This window comes from Myotis myotis, unplaced genomic scaffold, assembly GCF_014108235.1.
Source record: "Myotis myotis isolate mMyoMyo1 unplaced genomic scaffold, mMyoMyo1.p scaffold_m19_p_3, whole genome shotgun sequence".
NCBI lineage: Eukaryota > Metazoa > Chordata > Mammalia > Chiroptera > Vespertilionidae > Myotis > Myotis myotis.
Genome location: NW_023416335.1, coordinates 87,056,184 through 87,082,045, shown reverse-complemented (window position 1 = coordinate 87,082,045; position 25,862 = coordinate 87,056,184). Strand labels below are relative to the sequence as shown.

Below are 25,862 nucleotides of genomic sequence, written 5' to 3'. Positions count from 1 at the left end.
GATGAGAAATCAGCTGACAGCCTAATGGGAGCTCCTTTTTAGGTAACAACTTGCTTTTCTCTTGCTGCTTTTAAGATTCTCTCTTTGGCTTTAATGTTTGGCATTTTAATTATGATGTGTCTGGGCATGGGCCTGTTTGGGTTCTACTTGCTTGGAACCCTCTATTCCTCCTGAACCTGTGTGACTTTTTCCTTCACTATGTTAGGGAAGTTTTCTGCCATTATTTCATCAAACACATTCTCTATCCCTTGCTCACTTTCTTCACCTTCTGGGACTCCTATTATGAGAATATTCTTACTTTTCATGTTGTCTCACAGCTCCTTTAATCTGTACTCCTTTTTATTTGTTTTTTTCTTTTTGGTTCTCTGATTGAGTGATTTCTTTCTACCCTGTCTTCTAATTCACTTATCTAATATCCGGCTTCCCTTAGTCTTCTGTGTATTCATTCCACTGTGTTCTTTATTAGTGTTATGTCATTCTTCATAATTAGTATATATTTTCTCATTTGTTGAGCATCCTTACCATCATTATTCTGAACTCTGTGTCTGATAAGTTTCTTATGTCCATTTCATTTAGCTCTTCTTCTGAATAATTCTTTTGTTCTTTCATTTGGGGGTTGTTTTTTTGTTTCCCCATTTTGGCTGCCTATTTGGGTTTGTGACTATGTATTAGGTAGGTCTGCTATACCTCCCAATCTCTAGTGTAGAACAGTGTTAGATGCTGTTTCTGACTGGCCCTGCGTACCATGTTTGTAGCTATCAGCAATCTAGAGCTTGGGTCTCTCTCTGCTGGGGCTGATTACCTTTGGAAAGGACCAAGATGTGCACCAAAGTCTGTTTTTCCTAGTTCCAGGTCACAAATTAGACCCGGCAAAGACTCAAATCCTCCAGAGACCTGCCTCTGCCTGCAGTCTGTTTGTATTCAGTCTTAATTAGTCTCAGGCTATGGACCACAGGTTGGGTGAGATGTTTTCCAATAGGGTGGGGTAATTGATTCTGCCTGTAGGCTGATTGTTATTTTTAGCCTCTTATTGGGCCTCAGAGTGGGGCAAGGGGTTTTCCAGTAGGGTGGGGAAACTGCCTTCCCTCCCAGGTAAAAATTGCCTGGATCGCAAAGGTCCACTGGAGAAAGATGTCTTCTGCAGCATGAGGGAATGACTTGGTACAGGAAACTGGAATGTCTGCCTTCTGAGGTCTTACCCCAGAGCACCCAACACTAGCTTCTGCTCACATGGTTCCAATCCGCTCTTCCCTCCCTCTACCGGAGCCCAAGGTGAGTGGCTGCACATGAAATTTTGTGCATTGGTCTTTAAGAGGGTGGCATAGATATAGGAAAAGAATAAGATTTTCAATAACTAAATATTATCTTAACAACGGTTAACAAGAAAAGTAAATGAGCCGTGAAAAATAACAACTGTATCTTCCAATTAGGTTGCTAAAGACTTTAGGAGGAGAAAGTTCCTCTCTGTACTGGAGGCAGACATAGCTAAAAGAAGTGATGGGGTTAAGATCAAGTGTTGGCCACAGAGACCACACCATCTTGAAGGGGAGAGCAGCTGTGATTGGAAGCCCAGCCTTATCTTCACCTGGGGTGACCTTGGATACCACCTGGGACCCTACAGCCACAACATCCAGGGACCAGCTGCCTTGGCTGTGAACCCACAAACACCGAGACTCCAGCCTCCCCGGCTGTGGGCACCTAAAAAGTTTGTCCAGCGGGAGACAAAATGGCGCTGAATACCGCAGAGGGGCCCTGCACCTTCTCACAGAGAAGGTAGAAGGAACAGCTGAATCCATCCACCTGGAATTGGTGAATTAAACACAGCTGGTAAGGCAATCTGTGGACAGAAATGTCAGAGATCACCTGGAGAAAGGTGGGGTTGGGGATCTGGGCTGGAGGGAGGAATGCATGCAGCCGGGACTAGAGAATCAGAGGGAGACTGTCCTGCACCAAATCCGCGTCCCTTGGGGTTAGTGTAGCCCTCGAATGTGGAAGGGGGTCCACAGGGCTGCTGGCAGCGGGGGACTCTAGATCTAAGCCCACATCCGTGGGAGGCTGTGCCCAGAAAGGCAGCCTGAAGTTCTACACTGCCCAGGCGCAGTGCCAGGGGGCAGGGGCGGGGGGCGCGAGAAAGACATGAGGTGGCATGGTTGCTCTTTCTTTATATTTTCCTTGCTTTTACTTGCTAAACTCAGTGCATAGGATCTTTCAATTAAAAACACTCACCGAGACTGCAGGGGAAGGTGGCTTTTGTGGAAACTGGGGAGCAGAAGAGGGAGAGATGATCAGGAAGCCAACTCTGGGACAGTCTGTCCCTCCAATCCTGAACAGACATTTTTCTCCTGAAGACCAGGCTCCTCCTAGCAGCACAGCTGCACTCAGTCTTAAGCACTGCAGGGAAAGGAAGATTCTAAATACCCCGAGGGAGCCCTCAGGGACTGGGTTGAGGGGCCATTTGGTCCTGGAAACTAATACAGAAAAACCGCTACCAAGGGGCCGTGTTAGAAATAGACGCTTGTGTAAATATGACTGAAAGCAGGCAGGAAAACAAAGTGGGCAGATTTATCCCACCTGCCTGAAACCAAGGCTGTGGCATATGACACAGAGAAGCGGTGGATCGCTGGGAACTTCAACACTTCTGACTACCTGATAGGAAACTGAGACGTGGCAGGCAGAACAGTAGAGATGGGTCTTAAACCAGCCCCCGTGGGACATTGAAGCTCCACTGAAGCAAACGAACTTCACTTTTTTATTTTTTATCTTTTACTTAAGAGACTAAAAATGTTTTTCTTTCACATTATTTTATTATTTATTATTATTTTTATTTATTTGTTATTATTTTTTACCTTTCTTTTTTTAATTTTTATTTTTTTTGGATTAGTGTTCTACATTCTATTTTTATTTTTTTAATCATTATTTTACTCTATCTCATTTTTTTCTTTATGCCACACTTTCTTCCTCTCTTTTCCCTTTCCATCCTGTTTCTCTTCTCCTGATCCTGCTTTAGTTTTTCTCTATCCTTTCTTTTTACTCCTTGTTAAAAATGGATCTTCTTTATCTGTTTTATTGACACATTACTATTAAAGTAGTCTCTGTTGGCCTACTCATATATCTAATTTACTCTCCCCTACTCCAAGTCCATGCACACTTCTCTTTTGTCTTTCTTTGCCACCCCGATTTTTTTTCTTTCTTGTTGTTGTTTGTTTGATTGTTTGTTAATTTTGTTAGTTTATGTTTTTGTTTTTCCTCTCCTTGCTTCTTCTCTTCTACTAATAGCTTAATTAGTTTCAATCACCAATTCAGGCCTATCTGCTCTATATTCTCCTTTTCCAAAAATAGATGAATGCATAGATAGAAAGGTTAAAGAAAGGAGGAAAATTTATATATATGTGTGTATATATATATATATATATATATATATATATATATATATAATTATATATAATTATATATAAAAGAAAATTCATATATATATAAATTTTCCTCTATATATATTTTTAATTATAATTTTTTCAATTATTATTTTCTACTATTTTTGAGTATTTTGTTTTTTACTTTTCTTCTTATACATTCATTCTCTTTCTACCTCCTCTATACTGAATCGTGACCATTTCCCCATTCATTCAATTCCTTTACCTTACCTTCTGGAAATAAGCTCAGACTCTTCAGATTCAGCTTCCCTCCTTCTTTTCTGGGTGCTTGTTGTTTGCATTTTTTGAATTAGTTGTTGGTTTTTTGAAGTTTTCTCCCCATATACATATATTTTTCTCCCCTTCTTTTTTCTTCTTTTTCTTTTCTCTCTTACCTTTTTTCCTTTTCTCAATATCATTTTTGCTCTCTTTTCTCTGCCCTAATTCTCTTTTCTCTGGTGGTCACCTTTATTGGGGCTTATTAGAATCATGAATACATTCGTGAATACATTCCTCCCCCCCCCCCCCCACCTCAGGTACCCTGCATGCCACACCCTGCATTTTGAGCTTTTCAGAGGAAACAAAGGCAGAGGCCAAACTTATGGTTTAAATAGTCTCAAGGAACCCTAAGGGACTAGGTTGGGAGAGTGGCCATCCACCCCAAAATCCTGGGAACCAGACTGATATTTTCCCCCGCACATGGGAAACTGATAAAAACTGCAGGTTTCCAGCTTACCCCACTGTCTCCATATAAGGATTTCTGTCCAGCAGAGTAATATTTTGGGCCATTCGTGGAGGAGTATCTCTGGTACAGGGGAACAAACCCACCATGTTCTCTGAAAGCTAAATGGCATCTGCCCCACCTAATGCTCTTTAAGAAACAGACTATTGAGTAATTAAGATTGACAGCTAGCTAGCAGGCAAAGGCAGGCAGAGGTCGAACTTGGGAAACCAGGGGAAGTTTGCTGGCCCTGTGTCCCAAGTAGATCCTGGGAAAGGATCTGGGGTATTTAAAGTGTCCCTTGAGATAAACTTTAACCGTGCAGGTGTGGGACATTTAAGTAGTTTCTAGCGAAGAGGCTACTCTACACAAGCAGGACTGAAGGGCAGGCTTAGGATCAAAAAGACCAGAAGCTTTAATTTAACTTTTAAGCGTACGCAAAATAATTCAATTAACTACTGGAGGAATTACACCACATGAAACATATGCAGTTACAAATCACACGGCACTTTATTACTCACACAATTCCTGGTGCTGTGGGTACAGGCTTAAGTGGGATCCCAGTGGTGCTGTCCTTGGGGGTCCAGCAGGTAAGCTGGTCTGATCCGGATACAGGGGGCCAGTGTTCCTTACCCAAGAGCTCGGTCGCATCTCAATTGGGAGGTACTGACCGTTCTTCTGTTGTCTGGCAGAGAGAAGAGCGTGGAGCCGCGTCGCTTGCCGGACTGACAAGAGGACGTGCCTTTGTGGCTGTCTTGACAGGCGAGCACCAGGCTGGTCAGGACCCCCACTTTTAAAACCTGTACCCCATTTGCAGCAGTCCAGGTGGCTATCAATGAATTATGTCAATGCACACATGTTTATCTCAAACAGGGCGAGCGGCTACATGTGGTTATCTAGGGAGAGTACATCACTCACTCAGCTGGTTATTTTGACAAGTCACTCTGAGTTATTTACTGAAGTTCAAATCCTTATCTATGAGGGACACACGCTTCAGGGCAGTGGGGAATGTGTTCTTAATACCACGCTTTAAGTTTCAAGGAAAGTTAATTTAAACATTTTAAAACCTTCTTAGACATTTTTCAGGAATCCTCAAAGCATTTTTAAACATTTCTCTATATTACTACAATACCCTGCCCTGGGCCCGTTGCTGCTAACAAACCTGCTTTAGAGAGCAGATTGGTTCCTCCTTCTCCAGCCAAGGCCTGTGGAGACAGACACAAGTGGTGGATCAGTGTATCGCTTGAAGCCTCAAGCAGGTTGCCAAAAGCCAAAAGACAGTGCCTCACAGTGGTTAACAACTAAGTACCCAACAAGAAGCCCAGAACTGGCAGACAGAACAGAAGAGTGGGATCCAAAGCAAGGTCCCATAGGGCATTAAACTTGGCTGAAATGAACTTTTTTCCTCCTTTTTTTTCTTTTCTCTTTTCCTCCTCCCTTTTTTCTTCTCTTCTTTTTTGAGATTTTTGTTTCTTTTTTCTCTTTTAAAATGTATCTTCTTTATCTATCTGCTTTATCAATTTCTTATTATTCTAGTCTCTGTTGTTTCATTCATATGTTTAATTTCCTTCTTCTCATTTCCTACTCAATTTTTTTCACTGAATTTTTTTCGCTTTTATTTTTCTCCTGCTTTCTCATCTTTTTTCTTCTTTTTATTTTAGGTCAACCTATGTTCTCCTCTATTTTCCTTTTCAAATTTTTTTCTTGTCTTGTCATTTCTTTTCTCACTCTTTTATTTCAAACTGTTTTCCTTCCCCTATTTCTCTAATACTTTATTCTAATTTTCTTTATTTCATCTCTGCATCTACATATCCTGCCCCCATTTTCTTGTTCCTTTTTACGTGTGCATTGTTTGTTTGTTTGTTTTGCTTTATTTTCTCCTCATATATTTTTTCTTTTTTACTATCATTCTTGCTCTCTTCTCTCTTTCTTAATTCTCTCTTCTCTGGTGGTTCCTTTTGTTGGTGCTGTAGGGGTTTTGTGTATGTTTTTGTTTTGTTCCTTCTATTTCATGTTTTGTTCTATTTTGTTCTGTTTCATCAGCTCCTTTGCAACAGCTCGCATGATGTGGTTGGGGGTGAGCCACATAGTCAGCCAGCCTGAGAGGAGATTCTGTTCATGAATGGGACAATAACATTTAAGACCCAAATACAATAGGAGAACCCAAAAAAGTTAAATGAAGGGCTCTCCTAGAGCACCCAGGTAAGGAGATCTAAGAGAATGCACCATTACAAAACACCTGGTACATAAGACCACCCCACAAAATCTTGGAGGCATAGCAGTTTGATCTAATATTTAGAAACAAAAACAATCTTGCCTCCCTAGCAGACCAGTGACTTTGATTCTCATGGGGACTCTGTTTCTCCTCATGCTCAAGGCCGCACCGAGCACCAAAGACTCTGATTCTTGATTCTCGACATGCGCACACAGGACTCTGATTCCTGGTGCACACTTGGGGATCCTGATTATCGGAGCATGCACACAGGGACTCTCTTCAAATTCAAGCATAAACAAAATCAGAAATGAAAGAGGCGAAATAACAACAGGCCCCACAGAAATACAAAGAATCATTAAAAAATACTATGAACAACTCAATTCCAACAAACTGGTCAACCTAAAAGAAATGGACATATTTCTAGAAAAATATGACCTTCCAAAACTCAACCAGAAAGAATAAAAAATCTTAATAGGCTGATAACTATGGAGGGAATTGAAGCAGTAATCAAAAAACTTCCAACAAACAAAAGCCCTGGACCACACAGCTTCACAGGAGAGTTTTATCAAACATTCAAAGAAGAAATAAAACCTATCTTCCTCAGACTATTCCAAAAAAATTCAAGAGGAAGGAATACTTCCAAGCTCTTTCTATGAAGCCAGCATTAGCCTAATCCCAAAAGCAGATAAAGATAATACAAAAGAAGAGAATTACAGGCCAATATCTCTCGTGATCTTAGACACCAAAATTCTAAACAAAATTCTAGCAAATCCAATACAGCCTTACATTAGAAAGATCAAAAACCATGACCAAGTGGGATTTATTCTAGAGATGCAAGGATGGTACACTATCCACAATTCCATAAATGTAATACAAATTGAGAGATTAAAAAACCATATAATCATATCCATTTATACAGAAAAAGCATTTGACAAAATCCAACACCCTTTCCTGATAAAAACTCTCAGCAAGATGGGAATAGAAGGATCATACCTCAACATAATAAAAGCCACATATGACAAACATACAGCCAACATCATTTTCAATGGGCAAAAACTAAATCCATTTCCCCTAAGAACAGGAACAACACAGGGATGCCCACTCTCACCATTCCTGTTCAACATAGTACTGGAGGTACTAGCCATGGAAATCAAACAAGAAGAAGAAATAAAAGGCATGCAAATTGGAAAAGAAGAAGTAAAATTGTCATTATTTGCAGATGACATGATATTGTACAAAGAAAACCCTAAAGACTCCATCAAAAAAAATTCTTGACATAATAAATAAACTCAGCAATGTAGCAGGATACAAAATTATCACCCAAAAGGCTTTGGCTTTTTTATACACCAATAATGACCTCACAGAAAGAGAAATTTAAAAAAAATTCCATTTACTATTGCACCAAAAAAATTAAGATACCGAAACTGTAGAGAAACCAAGATGGTGGCATAGGTAAAAACTGGAAATTGCTGCCTCGCACAACCACTTGAAAAATACAACTAAAAGACAAAACGGACATCATCCAGAACCACAGGAAAGCTGGCTGAGTATAAATTCTACAACTAGAAGGAAAGAGAAAAGCACACTGAGACTCAGAGGAGGTGCGGAAGTAAAGTGCAGAGGTACGGAGGCGCACGTGGAGAGGGCTGGCAACTGAGGATGCGGTTGTCTTTTTCAATCGGGAGGGAGTCTCAAGCTCCTGACTGCTCTGAACTCCAGTTCCGCGTGAGTCTCTGGGGACCCAGACTCATATGGGGAGAAACTGGACTGTCTGGCATCAGGCAGAACTCAAGGGTGGCTTTCTCTCAGAGGTGCTTGCAGCAATTACCGGGACACTGAGACTCAGGGCCTCTTAGGGTAGGACTGAGGAGCAGCCATAGCTGCTTGCTCTGCCCTGTTGATTCCCTGAGACCCCCCACCCCAAGCTTTGGCAGAGGCTTTTGCATATGAAAGGCCTGGCCCTTTGCAATCTGAAAATTATCTAACAAACTGCAGCTGGGTCAGAGAGACCCCGAACATCTAAAAGAAGGCCCAAGGCCCCACAGTAGCTTGCATTGCTTCACAGCTGGGCCTCCTCTGGGCACCTCCAAACCCCAAACAAAGAAGAGGAATCTGCAGATCTCTCCATAGCTCCTGCTGGGTAGCCTCAGGCAAAGGCTAACTTAGCACCTCCTTAGAGATCCAAGAGCCAGTGTACCCAGTGGTCAGAGTGGGACCATCCAGATTACAACTCCTCAGATCCATAAGGGACACACTCAGGGGGCAGACTCAGTGAGCACCAAAGCCCCACTGAAGCAAGTCTTGCCCCAGAAGGGTGTCTCCAGCACAGAAGTTCTCCCACTGCAGACACAGCTGATTCTCACAGACAATTGGCCTGGAGGACGATTCCTCCCAGTGATACCTACAACAATCAAGACTTAACTACAAGACTGTGCACAAAGCCCACAAGGGTGTGCACCAAGAGTGTCCACCTCAGGTATTGGGGAGGCTGAGCCACTGGTCCCTATAGGGCACCTAGCACCAAAAGCCACTCTATCAACACAGGGAAGCATAAAAATGCGGAGACAAAGAAACAGGTTACAAATGACAGAAATGGAGGAAAGCAAACTACTGGATATAGAGTTCAAAACCACACTTATAAGGTTTTTCAAGAATTTTTTAGAAACCGCCAATAAATTTAGTGAGACCCTCAAGAAATCTAGTGAGACCCTTGAGGATATGAACAAGGGCCAATTAGATAGGCATACACTGACTGAAACAAAGAATAATATACAGAGTTCCAACAGAAGACTAGAGGATCGCAAGAATCAAGTCAAAGATTTGAAATATGAAGAAGCAAAAATCACCCAACTGGAAAAACAAAAAGAAAAAAGAATCCAAAAATATGAAGATAGTGTAAGAAGCCTCTAGGACAACTTCAAGCATACCAACATCCGAATTATGGGGATGCCAGAAGAAGAGAGAGAGCAAGATATTGAAAACCTATTTGAAGAAATAATGACAGAAAACTTCTCCTACCTGGTGAAAGAAATAGACTTACAAGTCCAGGAAGCGCAGAGAACCCCAAACAAAAGGAACCCAAAGAGGACCACACCAAGACACATCATAATTAAAATGCCAAGAGCAAAAGACAAAGAGAGAATCTTAAAAGCAGCAAGAGAAGAACAGTCAGTTAACTACAAGGGAGTACCCATACGACTGTCAGCTGATTTCTCAACAGAAACTATGCAAGCCAGAAGGGAGTGGCAAGAAATATTCAAAGTGATGAATACCAAGAACCTACAACCAAGATTACTTTACCCAGCAAAGCTATCATTCAGAATTGAAGGCCAGATAAAGAGCTTCAAAGACAAAGAAAAAGCTAAAGGAGTTCATCACCACCAAACCAGTATTATATGAAATGCTGAAAGGTATCCTTTAAGAAGAGGAAGAAGAAGAAAAAGGTAAAGATACAAATTATGAACAACAAATACACATCTATCAACAAGTGAATCTAAAAATCAAGTGAATAGATAATCTGATGAACAGAATAAACTGGTGAATATAATAGAATCAGGGACATAGAAAGGGAATGGACTGACTATTCTTGGGGGGGAAAGAGGTGTGAGGGGTGCAGGAAGAGACTGGACAAAAATCGTACACCTATGAATGAGGACAGTGGGAGGGGGGGGTGAGGGCAGAGGGTGGGGTGGGAACCGGGTGGAGGGTAGCTATGGGGGGGGGGGAAGGGGAACAACTGTAATAATCTGAACTATAAAGATTTAATTTAAAAAAAATTAAGATACCTAGGAATAAATTTGAACAAGGAGGTAAAGATCTATACTCAATAAATTATAGGACACTGAAAAAAGAGATAGAGGAAGACGTAAACAAATGGGAGAATATACCATGTTCATGGATTGGTAGAATCAACATGATTAAAATGTCCATGCTACCCAAAGCAATCTATAAAATCAATACAATACCCATTAAAATACCAATTTTATACTTCAAAGACCTAGAATAAAATGTCCAAAAAATCCATCTGGAATAAAAAACAAACAAACAAACAAAAACAAAAAAAACAACAACACTGAATAGCTGTAGCAATCTTGAGAAAGAAGAACAAAATTGGAGGGATCACAATACCAGATATCAAGCTATACTACAAAGCCACTGTTTTCAAAACTGCCTGGTACTGGCACAAGAACAGACATATAGACCAATGGAACAGAATAGAGAACCCATAAATCAACCCAAGCCATTATGCTCAATTAATATTTGACAAAGGAGGCAAGAACATACAATGGAGTCAAGACAGTCTCTTCAATAAATGGTGCTGGGAAAATTGAACCGATACATGCAAAAAAATGAAACTAGACCACCAACTTTTACTTTATACAAAAATAAACTCAAAATTGATAAAGGACTTAAACGTAAGACAGGAAACCATAAAAGTCTTAGAAGAAGCCATAAGCAGCAAAATAGCAGACTTTTGTCATAGCAATATCTTTACCAACACAACTCCTAGGGCAATGGAAAATAAGGGAAAAATAAACAAATGGGACAACATCAAAATAAAAAGCTTCTGCACAGTAAAAGAAGCAATCCACAAAACAACAAGAAAGCTCACTGCGTGGGAGAACATATTTGCCAATGTTATCTCCGATAAGGGTTTAATCTCCAACATTTATAGGGAACTCATAAAACTTAACAAAAGGAAGATAAACGATCCAATCCAAAAATGGGCAAAGGGCCTAAATAGACATACAGAGGGAGGACATATTCGAAAGAGGACATACAGAAGGCCAGGAGACATATGAAAACATGTTCAAAGTCACTAATCATTTGAGAGATGCAAATCAAAATAATGAGGTACCATCTCACACCTGTCAGAATGGCTATAATCAACAAATCAACAAACCACAAGTGCTGGAGAGGATTTGGAGAAAAAGGAATCCTCTTGCACTGCTGGTGGGAATGAAGACTGGTGCAGCCACTGTGAAAAATAGTATGGCATTTCCTCAAAAAGTTAAAAATGGAACTCCCATTCCACCCAGTAATTCCACTTCTAGATATATATTCCAATAAAACAGAAACACTAATCAGAAAGGATATATGCACCCCTATGTTCATAGCAGCACAATTTACAATAGCTAAGATTTGGAAACGGCCTAAATGCTCATCAGCAGATGAGTGAATTAGAAAACTGTGGTACATCTATAAACTGGAATTTTATGCTGCTGTAAAAAGGAAGGAATTCTTACCATTTGCAACAGCATGGATGGAACTGGAGAGTATTATGCTAAGCAACATAAGCCAGTCAGAGAAAGATAAATATCACATGAACTCACTCATTTATGGAATATGATGAACATCATAAATCAATGAACAGAAATAGATATAGACACAAAGAAGCATAGAACAGACTTTCAAACTACAGCAGGAAGGCAAGGGAAGGTTGTGTGTGTGTGTGGGGGGGGGGGTTAAGAGGTGCACCAAAGGACTTGTATGCATGCATATAAGAATAACCAATGGCCCTAGCCGGTTTGGCTCAGTGGATGGAGCGTCGGCCTGCGGACTGAAGGGTCCCCGGTTCGATTCTGGTCAAGGGCATGTACCTGGGTTGTGGGCACATCCCCAGTGGGGGGTGTGCAGGAGGCAGCTGATCGATGTTTCTCTCTCATCGATGTTTCTAACTCTCTATCTCTCTCCCTTCCTCTCTATAAAAAATCAATAAAATATATTTTAAAAAAATTATAAAGTCTGCAAGAGAGAGACAGAAAGTTACCTACAAGGGAGCTCCCACTAGACTGTCAGCTGACTTCCTGATAGAAACAGTTCAAGCCAGAAGGGAATGGCAGGAAGTATACAAGGTAATGTAAACCAAGGGACTGAACCCAAGACTACTCTATCCAGCAAGGCTATCATTCAAAATTGATGATGAAATAAAGAGATTCGCAAACAACAACAACAAAGCCTAAAAGAATTTAGTACCAACAAGCCAGCACTGCAAGAAATGCTAAAAAGACTATTGTAAGAAGAAGAAATAGAGAGAAAGAGAAGAACACAGGCATAAAGAATAAGAATGGCAATAAATTGCCGGCATTCTTGTTCCAGCATGTAGAAGGGTTCAGCAACCTGGAGATGGGGCTGTGTGTAACTTAATCAAGAGTCCTGAGATGAAGCATAATTTTAAAAGGCATTTCAGGGTCAGAGGAGCCTGGGTTAAGAAACTAAGATCTCTTCATCTCAGGACCCCATGCTTTTTATTAACACAAATTGTCCTGAGGCAAGGTGCAGATATACACTTGAAAGGGTCAGGATTTTGTATACAGAGGCATTGTCAGAATGGGGGAATTTGCCTATGGCTGTTCAGGTGTTTGGCTAGTAGGAGGCAATAACATGTAAATTAAGGTGCCCTGATCTTTCTGGCAGCAAGAAATCAATTTTATGCATCCTTTTCAGGGTTGGGGAAATGCCCTTGCCACTCCAGATGATTCAGCCCTGCTGTCATGCTGGAATTGAATTCCGGCAATAAATAAGTACCTATCAATAATAACCTTAAATGTAAATGGTTGAAATGCTCCAATCAAAAGACATAGGTTTGCTGAATAGATAAGAAAATATGACCCATATATATTGTCTACAAGAGACCCACATCAGAACAAAAAGATTCACACAGACTGAAAGTGAAGGTACGGGAAAAAATTTTCAAGGCAAATGGAAAATAAAAAAAGCTGGTGCAGCAATACTCATATCTGGAAAAATAGACTTCAAAGTGAAGGCCATAGCAAGAGATAATGAAGGCCATTTATAATACTACAGGGGTCAATACAACAAGAGGATATAACTCTGATAAACATATAAGCACCCAATACAGGAGCATCCAACTATATAAAAAAACTTCTGGAGGATATCAAGGGAGAGATCAACAGCAATACAATCATAGTAGGGACTTTAACACTCCACTGACATCACTGGATAAATCTTCTAGAAAAAAATCAACAAGGAAACAGCAATGCTAAACAACACATTATATCAGATAGAATTAATTGATATTTTCAGAACATTTCACCCCAAAGCTATAGAATACGCATTCTTCTCAAGTGCATATAGGGCATTTTCAAAGATAGACCACATGTTAGGACACAAACTAAGTCTCTACAAGTCCAAGAAGATTGAAATCATATCAACCATCTTCTTAGATCACAATGGCATGAAATTAGAAATCAACTACAATAAAAAACATTCAAACACATGGAGGCTAAATGGCATGCTATTAAACAATGAATGGAAACAAATAAAAATGAACACACAACAAACCATAATCTATGGGACACAGTGAAAGTAGGTCTGAGAGATGCCCACCTCTAAAAAACAAGAAAAGCTTTTCATAAGTTATCTAACCCTACAACTTAAAGAATTACAAAGAGAACAACAACAAAAAATCCCAGAGTAAATAGAAGGAAAGAGATAATAAAGACCAGAGAGGAAATAAATGACATAGAGACTGAAAAAAAAACAAAACAAAAGATCAATAAAATCAAGAGCTGGTTCTTTGAAAAGATAAACAAGATTGATGAACCTCTAGTCAGACTCATCAAGAAACAAAGGTTTATAATGGTCTCTATTATCCATGAATGAGTGAGATCATGTGGTATTTTTCCTTTATAAACTTTTGAACAATAATAGATACAGAGGCAGAGCTGCCTCAAACAGATTGTCAAACTGCAGCGGGAAGGCCGGGGAGGGTTGGGGGGCAGGAGGTAGGGGGGTAAGAGATCAACTAAAGGACTTGTATGCATGCATATAAGCATAACCAATGGACATAAGACACTGGGGGATAGGGGAGGCTAGGGGACTGTCTAGGGTGGGGGGATAAAAGGGACACATATGTAATACCCTTTGTAATACTTTAAGCAATAAATTAAAAAAAAAAAAAAGAAACAAAGAAGAGAGGACCCAAATAAACAAAACCAGAAATGAAAGAGGTGAAGTAACAACTGACCCCACAGAAATAAAAAGAATCATAAAAAAAATACTATGAATGACTATATTCCAACAAACTGGACAACCTGGATAAAATGGACATATTCCTGGAAAAATACAATCTTCCAAAACTCAATCAGGAAGAATCAGAAAATCTAAATTTCAATTACTGATGAAATGGAAGCAGTAGTAAAAAAACCCCAAAAAACAAAACTTCCAGCAAACAGAAGCCATGGTCTGGATGGCTTCACAGAAGAGTTTTACCAAACATTCAAAGAAGAACTAACACATATGCACCTCAAACTATTAAAAAAAATCCAAGAGGAAAGGACTATTCCAAGCTCTTTCTATGAGTGCAGCATTATCCTAATTCAGCTGTTCTCAACCTGTGGGTCTCAAACCCTTTGGGGGTCAAACGACCCTTTCATAGGGGTCACCTAAGACCATCGGAAAACACATATATAATTACATATTGTTTTTGTGATTAATCACTATGCTTTAATTATGTTCAATTTATAACAATGAAATTGGGAGTCACCACAACATGAGGAACTGTATTAAAGGGTCGCGGCATTAGGAAGGTTGAGAAACACTGTCCTAATTCCAAAATCAGAAAAAGACAAGAAAAAGAAAGAGAATTACAGGCCAATATCCCTGATGAAATAGATGCTAAAATCCCATAATACATTAAAAAGATCATACACCATGACCAGGTGGGATTTATTCCAAGGATGCAAGGCTGGTGCAATATTTGCAAATAAAAAATGTGATATATCACATAAATGGATTGCAAGACAACAATCACATGATCATATCAATTAATGCAGAAAAAGCATTTGACAAAATCCAACACCTTTTCTTGATAAAAACTCTCAGCAAGGTGGGAATAGTGGGAGCGCTGCTCAGACACAAGTCGGGATCATGGCTGGTGAGCACTACTATGGTGGCGGGAGCCTCTCCTGCTTCCACGCGGTAGTGCTGCCAATTGGCAGCAGCAGGCGCAGAGGGGCAGGAATGAGAGGCGGTGCGGACTCCTCCCCAGCCGCCTGCCATTTCCTTGGGGCATGTAGAACTGCCGGTTTTGGCCTGATTCCTGCAGGCTAGGCCGGACCTGAAGGGATTAGGCCAAAACTGGCAGTCCAACATCTCCTGAGGAGTCCCGGATTGCAAGAGGGCACAAGCCAGGCTGAGGGACCCCACCCGTGCACAAATCCGTGCACCAAGCATCTAGTTTTTATTATAAAAGCAGTGATTCTGTGTCCATATAGTTTATTTAGCTTCAGTTACATGAAGACTGACCTGGGTGACCTATCCTGTGTGGCTCTGGGCAGGTTAATTATTCCAAGCCTCAGTTTCTCTATGGTGGCTTCTAAATGAGGTACTGCAATAAAAACATCTGACATACTCTCTGCCATGTAGTAAACACTTGATTTTTTTTTTTATTGTTTAAAGTATTGCATATGTTTCCTTTTTCCCCCAATTGACCCCCCCGCCGCTACTCCCGCCCTGGATGGCAAGCCCCCACTGCCCTAGTGTCTGTGTCCATTTGTTATGCTAATATGCATGCATACAAGTCCTTTGGTTGATCTCTAACCCACCCTCCCCTACCATTTGTCTCTGGATCTATTCTTGTTCATCAAATTATGTTAATTATTATATCCCACATATGAGTGAGATCATGTGATATTTATCTTTCTCTGACTGGCTTATTTTGCTTAGCATAATGCTCTCCAGGTCCATCCATGCTGTTGCAAATGGTAAAAGTTCCTTCTTTTTTATAGCGGCATAGTATTCCTTTGTGTAGATGTACCACAGTTTTTTAACCCACTCATCTGCTGATAGGCACTTAGGCTGTTTCCAAATCTTAGGTATTTTAAATTGTGCTGCTATGAACATAGAGGTGCATACATCCTTTTTGATTAGTGTTTCTGGTTTCTTGGGATATAGTCCTAGAAGTGGTATTATTGGGTCAAATGGGAGTTCCATTTTTAGTTTTTTGAGGAAACTCCTTACTGTCTTCCATAGTGGCTGCACCAGTCTGCATTCCCACCAGCAGTACATGAGGGTTCCTTTTTCTCCACATCCTTGCCAGCACTTGTTGTTTGTTTATTTGTTGATGATAGCTATTCTGACAGGTATGAGATGATATCTCATTGTTGTTTTGATTTGTATCTCTTGGATGATTAGTGACTTTGAGCATGTTTTCATATGTCTCTGGGCCTTCTGTATGTCCTCTTTCAAAAAGTGTCTAAGTCCTTTGCCTATTTTTTGATTGGATTGCTTATCTTCCTTTTGTTAAGTTGAATGAGTTCCCTATAAATTTTGGAGATTAAACCCTTATCTGAAATAACATTGGCAAATACTTTCTCCCATGCAGTGGCTTTCTTGTTGTTTTGTGGATGGTTTCTTTTGCTGTGCAGAAGCTTTTTATTTTGATGTAGTCCCATTTATTTATTTTCTTCTTAGTTTCCATTGCCCTAGTAGCTGTATCGGTAAAGATATTGCTACGACATATGTCTGCTATTTTGCTGTCTATGGAGTCTTCTAAGATTTTTATGGTTTCCCGTCTTACATTTAAGTCCTTTAGCCACTTTGAGTTTGTTTTTGTGTATGGTGTAAGTCGGTGATCTAGTTTCTTTCTTTCTTTTCCTTTTTTTTTTTTTTTTTTTGCATGTATCTGACCAAATTTCCTAGCACCATTTATTGAAGAGACTGTCTTGACTCCATTGTATGCTCTTGCCTTCTTTTTCAAATGTTAATTGAGCGTAATGGCTTGGATTGATTTCTGGGTTCTCTGTTCTGTTCCATTGATCTGTTCTTGTGGTAGTACCAGGCAGTTTTGAGAACTGTGGCTTTGTAATATAGCTTGATATCTGGTATTGTGATCCCTCCAACTTTGCTCTTCTTTCTCAGGATTGCTGTGGCCATTCGGGGTCTTTTTTTCTCTCTATCAATTAAGGTATTACATATGTGTTCTTACCCCCTATTACCTCCCCCCCTTGGGGTCTTTTTAAAATTCCAGATGAATTTTGGGGAAGTTTGTTCTAGGTCTTTAAATATGCCATTGGTATTTTAATGGGGATTGCATTAAATTTGTAGATTGCTTTGGGTAGTATGGACATTTTAATGATGTTGATTCCACCAATCAATGAACATGGTGTGTTCTTCCATTTGTTCATGTCTTACTCTATCTCTTTTTCAATGTCCTGTAGTTTTCTGAGTACAGGTCTTTTACCTCCTTAGTTAAGTTTATTCCTAGGTATCTTAATTTTTTTTTTTGGTGCAATGGTAAATGGGATTGTTTTTTTAGTTCCTCTTTCATTATTGGTGTATAAAAAGGCCATAGATTTCTGGGTGTTAATTTTGTATCCTGCTCCATTGCCAAATTCATTTATTAGGTCTAGTAGTTTTTTGATGGAGTCTTTGGGGTTTCCTATGTATAGTATCATGTCATCTGTGAATGAGGACAGTTTTACTTCTTCTTTTCCAATTTGGATGCCTTTTAATTCTTCTTCTTGTCTGATCACTATGGCTAGCACTTCCAGTACTATATCAAACAGGAGTGCTGAAAGTGGGCATCCCTGTCTTGTTCCTGTTCTTCAGGGAATTGAGTTTAGTTTTTGCCCATTGAGCATGATGTTGGCTGTAGGTTTGTCATATGTGGCTTTTATTATGTTGAGGCATGATCCCTCTATTCCAGTGGTTCTCAACCTTCCTAATTCTGCGACCCTTTAATACAGTTCCTCATGTTGTGGTGACCCCCAATTTCATTGTTACAAATTGAACATAATTAAAGTATAGTGATTAATCACAAAACAATATGTAATTATATATATGTTTTCTGATGGTCTTAGGTGACCCCTGTGAAAGGGTCATTTGACCCCCAAAGGAGTTGTGACCCACAGGTTGAGAACCACTGCTCTATTCCCACTTTGCTAAGAGTTTTTATCAAGAAAGGGTATTGGATTTTGTCAAATGCTTTTTCTGCATCTATTAATATGATTATGTGATTTTTGTCTCTCAGTCTGTTTATGTGGTGTATCACATTTATTGATTTGCGGATATTGTACCATGCTTGCATCTCCAGAGTAAATCCTACTTGGTCATGGTGTATGATCTTTCTAATGTAATGCTGGATCTGATTTGTTAGAATTTTGTTGAGGATTTTAGCATATATGTTCATCAAGGATATTGACCTGTAGTTCTCTCTTTTTTTTTGTGGTGTCTTAATCTGGTTTGGGGATTAGGATAATGCTGGCTTCATAGAAAGAGCTTGGAAGTGTGCCTTCCTCTTGAATTTTTTGAAATAGTCTGAGGAGGATAGGTTTTAGTTTTTCTTTGAATGCTTAGTAGAACTCCCTTGTAAAGCCATCTGGACCAGGCCTTTCGTTTGCTAGAAGATTTTTGAACACTGCTTCAATTTCTTTGGTAGTTATTGGCCTAGTCAGGTTTTTTTATTCTTCTTGATTCTGTTTTGGGAGATTGTATTTTTCTAAGAACATGTCCATTTCAGCTAGGTTGTCCAGTTTGTTGGATTAGCATTGTTCAAAGTATTTTTTCATAATTCTTTGTATTTCTGTGGGATCAGTTGTTACTTCACCTCTTTCATTTCTGAGTATTTTTATTTGGGTCTTCTCTCTTTGCTTCTTGGTGAGCCTGGCTACAGGTTCATTAATATTGTTTATCCTTTCAAAGAACCAGCTCTTGGTTTTATTGATCTTTTTGTTGTTTTGTTTTTGTTTTGTTTTTTTGCCTCTATGTCATTTATCTCTGCTCTGATCTTTATTATTTTCTTCCTTCTGCTTACACTGGGCTTTTCTTGTTGCTCTCTTTCTAACTCTTTGAGTAGGGTTAGATAATTTATTACCATATTTTCTTGTTTTTTTTTTTTTTTTTGTGGTAGGCCTGTAATTCCCTCTCAGGACTGCTTTTACTGTGTTCCAGAGATTTTGGATTGTTGTGTTTTCATTGTCATTTGTTGCCATGATGCTTTTTATTTCTCCTTTGATATCTTTGATAACCAATCATTGTTTAATAGCATGCTATTTAGCCTCCAGGTGTCTGATTTTTTATTGTTTTTATTGTAGTTGATTTATAGTTTTATGCCATTGTGATCTGAGAAGATGCTTGATATGATTTCTATCTTCTTGAAGAGACTTTGCCTGTGTCCCAATATGTGGTCTATGTTTGAAAATGATCCGTGTGCACTTGAGAAGAATGTATATTCTGTGGCTTTGGGGTGAAATGTTCTGAAGATGTCAATTAATTCCATCTGGTCTAGTGAGTCATTTAGGATTGATGTTTCTTTGCTGATTTTTTTGTTTAGAGAATTTGTCCAGTGGTATTAGTGGGGTATTAAATTTCCCTACTATGACTGTATTGCTGTCAATCTTTCCCTTGATAGCCTCCAGAAGTTTTTTATGTATTTTGGTGCTCCTGTATTGGGTACGTATATGTTTACCAGAGTTATATCTTCTTGTTGAATTCCTCCCTTTAGTATTATGAAGTGGCCTTCCTTATCTCTTATTATGGCTTTCACTTTGAGGTCTAATTTGTCAGATGTAAGTATTGCTACCCCTGCTTTTTTTTTTTTTTTCATTTCCATTCGCCTGAAAATTGAATGGCTTGGCAGGGGGGGGGGGGTGTTGTTAAATTGGAGAAAAAGGAGACATATGTAAAACTTTAGACAATTAAAAAAGAAAGAAGGAAAGAAAAATAAATAAAGAAAATAAAATAAAAGTAACCCAGAAAATGGATGATTCAAAATATTTTCTTTGTGTTTGCATAGCTTAATCTTCTAAACCAGTTGCACTTTCAGAAAAGGTGACAAAGTTGTAGCTTTTGCTTTCATCATCAGATTGTCTGTAGTTTTGGGTTTTTTTTTCTTATTTAAAAAAAATGGATCATTTAAAAATTTTTAATTCTAAAATCACTCCCTTAATGTATTTTTAAAACAACAACAACACACATAAAACTTATAGCAGTATTCCCCCCCCCCCCCCCCCCCGCCAAATGCCTACTAAAATCTACCCTGTGGAGCATACATTCTAGTGGAAGACACAGAATATAAATATATGAATGAATATAGCATAATTTCATGTGGCAATAAATGCCATGGAAAATGAAACTAGGCCAGGTGACAGAGACTGCCCTTTATCTAGGTGATCAGAGAAAATTTCCCTGAGGATATGACATTAGATCTGAGCGCTGAGTATAGTTGAAGAATAAGCTATGATGTGAATGAAAGAGCAAGTGCAAAGGCCCTGAGGCAGAAACAAACTTCAAGTGTTGGAGGAGCAGCAAAAAGGCTAGTGAGCTGAAGCAGACTGTGGGAGAGAGAACAGTGGCACATGAAACATCATTTTCCACCATCACCTCCTATTTTCCTGTAGTACCCCAACTCCAAAGTTTCTTCAACTCCATTGGATCCCATAGTCTACTGTATTACTACCTTTTAATTGTTCCTCTCCTCCCTCATGTCCTCACTTTTGTCTTTAACCAGCATAGATTCAAGGTCCATTTGTCTAATCACACCCCTCCATACATTCAACTCCTTTTAGCTTCATACCATTTTCCTTTCCCCGAACTTCAACAGTTCCTCTCTAGTCCTCACTCTTCATTGATGAACTACCTATTTCACTAAGAAAATAAAAGCAAGCAATAGAGAGCACCCACAAGCTCCCAGCACCCCGTCTGCACACCCACTGCACTTGTGCCACATCCTTACTGGCTCTCCATCGCCTGACTGAAGGCCTTTCTACAGGTCCACAAACTCCATTCCCTTTAACCTTCGCTAGCAGTTTCACTCTTTCTCCTTCATCAGTCCCATCAGCATAAGAAATTGCTGTAATCTCATCCATTTTAACCAAGTCTTCTCTTGACCCTACTTGCCCCTCTAGCCACCACCACACTTTTCTGATCTTCTTTCTAGCACAGCCACTTTTACTCATTGTCCTCACTTCCTCCACCCCTCCCCTGACCCCCACCATATGCCCTGAATTCTCTCCAGTCAAGCTTGTGTCACCATCCCACTGAAACTGTCTCAGTTGCTACATCTTTCACCTTGGTAGATTCAATAGTTAACTACCTATTCTTGTTTACCAGACCTATGGACAACTTTTGAGCACTTCTCTTTCTCTACACAATCATGCCACTGCCCTGCTCATATTCCTCCCCTGGCTCCCAACACACTCTGTCAGAGTCCAAGTGCCTTTATTGAGGCAGGGGAGAGGACCTGTACGTTCCTGCATGTCTGCCTCTTGCCAGCCCACCGCCAGGACCTCTCTACTCTCCACTTCCTCCCCTACCTTACTCTCTTTGCTCTAGCCTCATTTGCCTCCCTGCCGTTCCTCAAACATACCTTTTCCTTAGGGCCTTTGCACTTGCTATTCCTTCTGTCTGGAATGTTCTTTCTCCAGAATCCTCTTGACTCACTCCTTTCTCTCCTACAGGTTTCTGCTCCAATGTCCCCATCTCAAGAAGGCCTCCTGCCATCCATTCAGCTGTCCCCGTGGACCCTTACTGCCACTCAGCACTTCATATTCTCCTTTTCCAATTCATTTTTCTCCATAGCACTTATCTTCATCTGATATCCTCCACATTTCTTCGACTATTGTCTCCTCCCACTGTGCAAGCTCTGTATGGCAACAATATGTTCAGTATCTCGAAGATACCTGGCACATAGTAAGCCCTCCGTGAATATTTGTTGAGTGAATGAAAAATCTGCCATAGAGCTGGAACACGTAGTAGGGTCTTGTAAGCCCCCGTAGGGAGTTTGAATTTTATTTTAAATGTCAAGGGGAGTCATTGGAGAGTATATGATCTGACTTAGAGTTTTAAAAAACTACTCTGGCCGTTATGTGGAGGGAAGACTGAACTGGGTTAAGAGTGGCATTGGAGGGGCAGTTCAAGGCTAATCCAAAGTTCAAGCAAGAAAGATAATGAGGACTTGAACTAGGGTGGAACAAAGATCAGATTTTTAAATATATTTTGGAGTTACAGCTGACAGACTCGTAAACAAATTGGATGATGGGCCTGAGTAAAATAGAGAAACTGAGGGTAACGTGTAGGTTTTTGGCCTCAATACTTAAACTTTCTGAGCTTGTTTCCTCTTCTGTAAAATGGGTGCAATTAGAGCATCTCCCTTGTGGGATTGCTGTGCACAAGGCGGTAGAGGACATGGAGTGCTTACAGTAAACACTCAGCAAACGTTAGCTCTTGTTAACTCCCAACGGTAACTGGGATTCCTTGCTTCCTGGGCAACAGGGTTACAAAAATATCCACCCCCGGCAGACTGAGGAAAAGAAAAACTTTTTTTGTAGAGTGTACTCTTCCCCTCTCCTAAGAGATAGATTTTTACTCTATTTAACAGAATACTTTACATTAGTGTTGGAATCTTTTAGTTGCACACACACATAAAGGATTCCTCACATTTCAAAAGAATTATAAGCATCCTTTAAGTAGTGTTTGTCCATTTAATACCTAGCAGGATGAGTAACTAAACACTGAAATTACAAACCCCTAATGATTAAAAAAAAATAGTCAAAATGTATGAAAAAGTATATCTGAATAATGAATTTTTTAAAACAGGTATTTACTGCATTTTTATACACCAAAACCTAAAATCCCACACTGCCGGGTTCAATGCAGGACACCTGTCAACACTGTTTGTCAGTGTTTCACTCAGCTTTCTGCAAAGCCAACACCCAACCCTCTTTGGCAGCCTTGGCCTGTCCTCATTTCCCCCTGGAAAACTGTTTTAAACTTAGTGCAGATAACATTCTGCCTCTATTACAATTAGCAGCTTCTCTCAATCGAGTCACCTGGTTTGGCGAGTGCTTGTGTGAGGTAACTTGGTATCTTCTTTCAAAGCCTCCAGATGTGACCTCCAGGTAGCATGTGAAAAACTGCCTGTGGGGAATTTAGGGGCTGCTATGGGCCCGGGACTTTCCTGCTAGCATCTTCTTCTGCCTCACCAGATCTCCCTAACTACTGGTGATCTGGCCTCACCCAACCATTCTTCTTCTCAGCCCCCAATCACACTGGGAGGTCAGTGAGGGCTTCTTGAATCTGTGATTCCTTTCCTTCTTTGCCCCATAATTGAACTCCTCCTTAAATACTTTTACTACCTGGGAACCTGCAAAGGCAACCTTGAATTTGAATGGCAGCTGGAAGGATTTCCTCCCAAAGTACATGCCCTGTGGTTGAGTGTCTGCTCCATGACCTGCAGTGCTCAGCTTTCTCTCTTCTGACATTTTGAAGAGACCCCGACTTCTGAAAGTGGGGTAGAGGGACCAGCATCCTCACCAGGGTAAAATGCAGAATCAGAGGCAATATCCTGAATCTGTTGAATTAGAATGAGTTTTAACAAGGTCTCCAGGTGTTTTCCATGCATCTGCAAGTCTGAGAAGCATGAGTGCTCAGGCCCCTCGCTTCCGTTGGCTAGAGACAATTCTTATAACATGTCCTGTCTAAGTAAGCTCCAGCCTAGTTCACTGTCAGTCACTTTCCAAAGGATCCTGGGCCACGGCCTTCAGACAGCCTCCTGCCTTGTTCCCTCAGCCGGCGCCTCGTCTATGAGCGCCTTTCCCTTGTAGGAGACATCCTCCCACTCCGCTGCTCAGGTGAAGCTTCTGGGCATTTCCTCAAAGGCTGCTTTTCTCTTTTCTCCTAAGTAGGGTCTGTAACACCAACCCAAGTGCTGCCTCTGCTGCATCTCTTAGAACTGCTCTGACCTCTCCAGTGATGGCCCCTGGAAGCTGGATCCCACTGCCATTGACCCTGGTCCTCAGCCGGGATCTGAGTTGCTTTTCACAGGGCCAGGGACTCCCATTTCCCACACTAAGCCTGAAGTGGAGAGTGGATGTACTATTGTCGTTCCTCTTTCCTGCCAGCCATGCCCTACAGCCCCACCCGAGGAGCAGAGTACAAGCCATGGCTGCCTTCAAATGGAGACGCCCAGGGAAGCGGGCGATGCTGATTAAGAACCAGCCTGGGAGAGAGGGTCATGGTTCCTCTGAAACAAGAGTGCAGGAGTGGCAGGTAGTGTTAAATGTTCCAAGCACCTGCTTCGTTGAAGGTTTGTGAACTTGACTTTGGGTTGCTGTTTTTACACTTTCCAAAATGAGGGGGGAAAGTCAAATAACTTTTCTGGAAGGTGGAAACCAGAGCCTCACCTGGAATCATAATGGAAGGCTTTTTGGCTCTCCATCTGGTGGTCAAGTTCATTAACCACACCTTATTTCTCATGCCTTTGTAATATATTACACAATTGATTTTCCCCAAGAGAGATATATTAAAAGCTCACTTCCAACCCTTTAAAAAGTACCCTTGAAATGTTATTCTTTTTCATTGTTAAAATAGCATCTTTCCAAATTTTTATGTATTTTATTTATTACATTATATAATCACTAGAGGCCCAGTGCATGAAATCGCATGAGAACCCAGACCCGCCAGGCTGCCATGGGGGCAAGATCCCAGACCCACTGTGCAGCTGCAGGTGTGGGACCCCAGACCCACCATGCCGCCTCAGGACCCCGGCCTGCCGCGCCGCGAGACCCATCAATGCACCTCCTGGTGAGTCCGGTCATTGGTCATTACAGCATTATGGCCACAGGCCTTTTATAATATAGACTAGTGGCCCAGTGCATGAAATTCGTGCACGGGAGGGAGAGTGTCCCTCAGCCCGGCCTGCACCCTCTCCAATCTGGGACCCCTTGGGGGACATCCCTCTCACAATCCAGGACTGCTGGCTCCTAACCACTCACCTGCCTGACTGCCTGATCACCCCTAACCACTCTGCCTGCCAGCCTGCTCATCCCCAACTGCCCCCCCTTGCTGGCCTGCTTGCCCCCAACTGCCCCCTGGACGGCCTGTTTGCCCCTAACGGCCCCCACCTGCCAGCCAGCCTGATCACCCCAACTGCCCCCCTGCCAGCCTTATTGCCCCATCTGCCCCCCCCCCCCCCCCGCTGGCCTTCTTGCCTCCAACTGCCCCCCATCAGCCTGCCCTACCTGCCCGCCCTGCTGCCCTGCTCACCCCCATCTATACCCCCTGCTGGCATGGTTGCCCCCAACTGCCCCACCCTCACCCCCCGCCAGCCTGATCGACCCTAACCACCTCTGCCTCGGCCCCACCACCATGGCTTTGTCTGGAAGGATGTCCGGAAGGTCTCCCAGTCTAATTAGCAGATTACTCTTTTATTAGTATAGGTTATAGTGCCTTTAATATACCAAGCACTGCTCTAACTGCGTTATAAATGTTAACTAATTGAATCCTTAAAATATTCTAATAAAACAGGTACTGTTAAGAACCTCATTTATAGATGAGGATATATAGAGAGTTTAAGTAACTTGCTCAGGGTTACACAACTAATAAGTGACAGAACTAGAATTCAAACCCAGACAGCCTGGGTGGTCCATATGTTGAACCAGTCGACTACGCCGCCTCTCTATGCTGGAAAAATAAATATATATTTTTATATATAGCATACTTATTATATATAAATATTACATGTTTTATGTATGTACATTATATACATATGTAA

The 25,862-nt window shown here is 40.9% G+C and overlaps 1 protein-coding gene and 1 long non-coding RNA gene across 11 annotated transcripts in view; one reads left to right on the top strand and one right to left on the bottom strand.

The window, feature by feature from the left end:
- TRIM13 (tripartite motif containing 13) overlaps window positions 1-4,990 on the bottom strand; it is a 32,685-nt gene extending 27,695 nt beyond the window's left edge. For 3 of the 9 annotated variants that reach the window (XM_036298510.1, XM_036298509.1, XM_036298511.1), the window contains exons 1-2: window positions 4,653-4,990; window positions 2,227-2,391 (exon numbers count right to left, since the gene is read on the bottom strand). The gene's annotated coding sequence lies outside the window, so the exon portion shown is untranslated. The remainder of the gene's footprint in view (window positions 1-2,226; window positions 2,392-4,652) is intronic. The other 6 variants (XM_036298519.1, XM_036298518.1, XM_036298520.1 and 3 more) reach the window with 4 other exon arrangements.
- Window positions 1,359-24,886, top strand: LOC118650274. Of its 2 annotated transcripts, none has more exons than XR_004965977.1 (3): window positions 1,359-1,827; window positions 24,211-24,358; window positions 24,731-24,886. It is a non-coding gene; the product is annotated as an uncharacterized LOC118650274 (long non-coding RNA). The 2 variants fall into 2 exon arrangements; XR_004965976.1 differs by lacking the exon at window positions 1,359-1,827 and adding an exon at window positions 21,882-22,000.
- The last annotated feature ends 976 nt before the right edge of the window (window positions 24,887-25,862 follow it).